Genomic DNA, 6,000 nt, shown 5'->3' with positions numbered 1-6,000 from the left:
CTCTTTAGTTCTTCTTCACTTTCTGCCATAAGGGTGGTGTCATCTGCATATCTGAGGTTATTGATATTTCTCCCAGCAATCTTGATTCCAGCTTGTGCTTCATCCACCTCAGCGCTTCTCATGATGTGCTCTGCGTATAAGTTAAATAAGCAGGGTGACAATACACAGCCTTGACGTACTCCTCTCCCTATTTGGAACCAGTCTGTTGTTCCATGTCCAGTTCTAACTGTTGCTTCCTGACCTGCATACAGATTTCTCAAGAAGCAGGTCAGGTGGTCTGGTATTCCCATCTCTTGAAGAATTTTCCATAGTTTGTGGTGGTCCACACAATCAAAGGCTTCAGCATAGTCAATAAAGCAGAAATAGATATTTTTCTGACTCTCTTGCTTTTTTGATGATCCAACAGATGTTGGTAATCTCTGATCTCTGGTTTCTTTGCCTTTTCTAAATCCAGCTTGAACACCTGGAAGTTCACGGTTCATGTACTGTTGAAGCCTGGCTTGGAGAATTTTGAGCATTACTTTACTAGCGTGTGAGATGAGTGCAATTGTGCGGTGTTTGAGCATTCTTTGGGATTGGAATGAAAACTGACGTTTTCCAGTCCTGTGGCCACTGCTGAATTTTCCAAATTTGCTGGCATATTGAGTGCAGCACTTTCACAGCATCATCTTTTAGGATTTGAAATAGCTGAGCTGGAATTCCATCACCTCCACTAGCTTTGTTCGTAGTGATATTTCCTAAGGCCCACTTGACTTCTCATTCCAGAATGTCTGGCTCTAGGTGAGTGATCACACCATCATGATTATCTGGGTCCTGAAGATCTTTGTTGTACAGTTCTTCTGTGTAATTCTTGCCACCTCTTCTTAATATCTTCTGCTTCTGTTAGGTCCATACCATTTCTGTCCTTTATTGTGCCCATCTTTGCATGAAATGTCACCTTGGTATCTCTAACTTTCTTGAAGAGATCTCTAGTCTTTCCCATTCTATTATTTACCTCTATCTCTCTGCATTGATTACTTGTGTGTTGGTTGTTGTCAAATGGAGTAGTTAAGGGCATTCTATTGGAAGGTGTTTTCTGTGAGGAAGGCATGGCCTCCTATCTTTCATCCAGCTTTGATTGCCCTCAGCACAGTGTCCTGCACATAATTCAGACCCAGTGAATGCTTCATGGTAAGTGCATGAACACCCAGAGTGTCCTGGTCTGACTCCCAGAGGTGGCTCTTTCCCCACAAGCACCCAGAGCTCTGCACGGCCAGGGCGGAAGGTACTTGTGGTGGACGCTGAACCCAGTGCAGATTTCCTACAGACTTGGGGTTCCCGACTGCTCTCAGAGGGATCCCTGTCCCAGTTGCTCATAAATGCTCCCTATGACAACTTCCTTAAACAAGTGGTCATTCTGTCCAGGCTAGTTAAGAAACAGTGAGTAGAAAGCCCTTTTATTTCCCTTCTTTGGTCCCAGATTTTACTAACAAGGTGAAATATTATAACAAGTGATTGGACTAATTTTAGTTGGAAACAGAGAAAGTATGTTTACCTGAGATTATGGATGAAAAACACAGTAAAAAAATTGAAAATGTTCGGGAATTACTTGCAGTTAGCAAGATCTCTGTTTTGTCGAGGAGGTCCTGCTGGCTTGTACATCAGAAGCCAAGCTTTCCCTGCCCAGATGCTTTCTGGCATATCTATTATGTGGGTTTTTAAAATTTTTTAATGTATAGATATAAATACGTAGGCATGGATGTATCAGGTATGATGTTTTGTTCAGAGTAAGCAACACACATTGTTTAAAATAGAAAAAAAATGAATGGAGAAAATAAAAATAACCCATATTATCATTGCTGAGAATTTGCCTTCCTTACTTCCCAAGTTTCTGGGCCTTCGTGTTTGGGTTTGGATGGCATTTGTATTACCCCTCTAACTCAAAAGTGCTGTAGTTGGAAAGAATAACCGATTAGAGATCACCTGGTGAGTCCACCTCCTGTGTCAGAGAGGCATAGGAGGTGAGACAGGGAATGGAAGGAGTGAAGCCAAGCCTTTGGACTCTTTTTCCTGCACCTTAACATCATATCTTCCCCCATTTGAAAACGTCTCTTGACTCGAACCTCATCCTTTTCCTTCCTCTTCCATAGGCCATCATCCATCTTCTCCATAGTCCATAGAAAGAAGACCAAGAAGGACCACTCAAGAGCTAATATTTATTGAGAGGGTTTAATAATCTCAATAACTATGAGAGGGGTACCACAATTAGCCCATATTACAGATGAAGAAACTGAAGTGCAGAGAGTTGGTAACTTGGCCAAGATCTCCAAGATAGAAAATGGTTAAATCCAGGATATGAATCTAGACCACGTAATTCAGAGTCTTGAACCAAATACTATGCCATCTGACTTTGGGACTTGCCAGAAAACAAGTTCTGGGTCCAATTGATAGGATTTGTGTGTTGAATCATAGCACACGTACTGAAAATTATGGAAATCCTAAGTGTATAGCTTAGTAAATTATTCAGGGGGAAACACACCTGGTAACCAGTACCACAAGAAATAGAACATTACCAGCTCTCCAGGAGCCCCCCCCATATGTACCCATCCCAAGTCACTGCCCTTTCCTCCCCAAGGGTAGAAGATATTCTAACTCCTGAATTAGTTTTGCTTGTTTTTGAACTTCAATGGAATCATACAGAATGTTGGACTTTTATGTTGGACCACTTTCATTATATTTCTAAGTTTCAAATATCTTTTTTAATGTGGCTGTAGTTCACTTTTATTTCTGTATAGCATTACATTACAAAAAAATATAACCCATTGCATAATATTTATTCTTTCTATTATTGATGTACATTCCAGTTTAGAGAATTACCAAATAATGCTGTTCTGAACATTCTTTTGTGTGGTGAACATATGTAGGCATTTCTATTCTATTTCTATTCATATTTTCATATATTTATTTCAAATTTCAAATATTTATATATTTTTATTTCTTTTTGTGTGAACTCTGGGTTCATGTCTTTTGCCAGATTTTCTACTGTGTGTCTGTTCTTTTCCTTATCAGTTTCTAGGAGTTGTTTGCACATTCGGCATGTGAGCCCCTTTTTAATATGAACTGCAAATATTCAGTTTATAATTTCTTCCTTTTAATTATGATGGTTGGTTTGGGGTTTTTTTTGTGTGTTTTTGTTCATTTGTTTTGCTATATATTGTTAAGATGTTACTTCTCCCCAAATTGACTGATAGATTTATATAATCACAATAAAGTATCTAAGCAGATATCCAGTGAAAATGAAAGTCGTGTCCAACTCTTTGCCACCCCATGGACTATACAGTCCATGGAATTCTCCAGGCCAGAATACTGGAGTGGGTAGTCTTTCCCTTCTCCAGGGGATCTTCCCAACCCAGGGATCAAACTCAGGTCTCTCGCATTGCAGGTGGATTCTTTACCAGCTGAGCCACAAGGGAAGCACACGAATACTGGAGTGGGGAGCCTGTCCCTTCTCCATATCCTGACCCAGGAATTGAACTGGGGTCTCCTCCATTGCAGGCGAATTCTTTACAAGCTGAGCTATCAGGGAAGCCCATGTTTGTCCAGATATCTGGTGGACACTGACTATTCAATTTCAGATTTTCCATAGAAATGCCAATTACTAAGAACAGTCAAGACAATCTCAAGAATAAACTTGGATGGCTTACACAACCAGATATTAAGCCTTTGTATGAAGCTACAGTCAACAGGGCAAAACGCCATAGAAGTGCAAGGAGAAACTCTATAGGAGAGACAGTCCCGTCCAGACCCACACATGTGAGCATTTATGTCATAAACACCAAAGTGACCAGCAGAGCAATGGGGAGAAGACAGGTTTAGTAAACAGCCCAGGGCCACTGGTTATTCATATGGGAAAGAAATTAATCTTGACTTCCACCTCACACCATAGACAAAAATCAATTCCAGGTGGATTTTAAATCTAAATGGGGAAGACTAAAATAATAGCATTCGTAGTAGATATCATAGGAGAATATTTTCATGACCTTGGAGCATAAAGACAAAAATTAATAAACTTGACCTTATCAAAGTTAAGAACTTCACTTCATCAAAAACACCCTCAAGAGAGTAAGAAAGCAAGAACAGAATGAAAATAAACATGTGTCATATGGAAAAAGCCTCACAAAGGATATGTAACTGACTTCCATGAATAAGATGAAAGAGACAATATACCTGAAAAAAAATGGGCAAAAGATTTGACTAGGTATTTCACAGAAAGAAACCCAACTGGCTAAAAAGGACATGAAAAGCTGCACAACATCTTTACTCATCAGGAAAATGCAAATGAAAACCACAGTGAAACACCACTACACCTATACCAGAATAACTGAAAAATGCTGACAACACCAAGTGTTGGTGAAGATCCGAGCAACTGGAACACTCATACACTGCTGTGTGTGTGAACTACAACCACTTTCAAAAACTCTCTGGTAGTATTTCCTAAAAATGAACTTATACATACTCAATGACCCAAAAATTCCACTCTTGTATAAATACTTCAGCTCAGTCATAATAGGACAAAGTATGAAATTTTAAAGTGTGACAATACATTTTAAAGTTGAGGGAGAAATACAAAAGTGATACCTCCTCTCCAGACTTTCCAGACTCACCGGATCCAGCACTGCATAGACTCCCTCCCCCCCCAAGTGCTTTGGGGTGCCTGTGCTGCTCCAGAGACTTGGGGTACTCAGCGGTGGCATGTGGTGGTGGGGGGATGACAAAGAACACACATCCTGAGCGGAGCTGCGGGTTCAGTGAGCAGTGTGCTCAGTAAGGCTCAGCGAGAGCAAGCCAGCCTACAGCTCCCCACCTGAGCTCACCCTCTTACCTTCCCCAGGAGTGCCGAACCTCAGGAACTTCTCAGTACATGACGTCCTTTCTTCTGGACAGAGCACCTCCACTCACCATCTAAAGACCTGGGGAAAAGCTTCCAGGTGCAGGCCTCTCTCCCTAGGAGCATCAGGTGGATGAGGAGTCTCCCATAGGGCTGGCACTGCCCTCTCTTTCAATAATCCGGACCTCCTGGGAGGCAGCAACCCCTGGGGCCACGGACGGGGCTGCTGGGTGGAATCTCTAAGCCTCCCTGGGAACTTAGGCCACCAGTCCTGCTTCAAAACTCAGTTTCCTTAAATGTCAGAGACTGGGCTGAGCCAAATCGGAGGTTCTCAAGTGCTTCCTTGATAGCAACAAACTCTATGTTCATTTGAAACTGAATCTGGTCAAAATGAAAACTGATCAGAAGAAACTGGAGTGGAGGCCCAAGGCGACTGACGCAAGGGCTTCCTCTGAGGCCCACAGAGCCTTCTGAGCTCAGAGGAACCCGCTGGCATCTGGACAGTCTGGATCATTTGAGTTCTCAAATAGAAGGGATTTGCTCTCATACCGCTCCCATTATTCACAAATTTCTCCTTCTTTCTTTTCCCCTCCCCTGAGGAAGAGTTCCCTAAATTTTCAAAAGCTGGTTGCAAAGACACTCATGAAGCCAGGAGCTGCTCATCAGAGCCGAGGGGAGGCTGGAGGTCTAGAAAGAGAGGAGGGGTGGGGCGAGAGGGGAAGGGGCACCAGATGGGGCGCAGTGAGCTTCTCACTTAAAGCCTTTGAAAAATCCCAGTCTTGTCTAGATAAACAGGAGGAGGGGTGTGTTTGGTCTGTGGGCAGGTAGGGGACAGTTTGGGGGTAGGAGGCCCCGGTAATGGGATAAAAGGGTGGCAGCTGGCCACTCCAGGAAGGGATGCTGGGCTGGCAGAACCAACAGCTCTCTGGCTTTCATGCCGGTCCATCCTGCTGGCACTTAGCTTCCTCCAGGCTGTCGCGGTGGTGGAGGTTCCTTTCTTCACTAACCCAGCCAGTCTATTCTCAGGAAGTCAGGCCTCTGCTGCTCCTCCTGTCTCCATTCCATGCCCCAGGGGAGGGCACCCTGCCTGCAGCACGGATGGGCGCTGCTGGGGACTCTCCCGGGCCAGGTGA

This window comes from Muntiacus reevesi, chromosome 17 (assembly GCF_963930625.1).
Source record: "Muntiacus reevesi chromosome 17, mMunRee1.1, whole genome shotgun sequence".
NCBI classification, from domain to species: domain Eukaryota; kingdom Metazoa; phylum Chordata; class Mammalia; order Artiodactyla; family Cervidae; genus Muntiacus; species Muntiacus reevesi.
The sequence above is the reverse complement of the archived record's forward strand: the minus strand, read 5'-3'. Positions refer to the sequence as shown.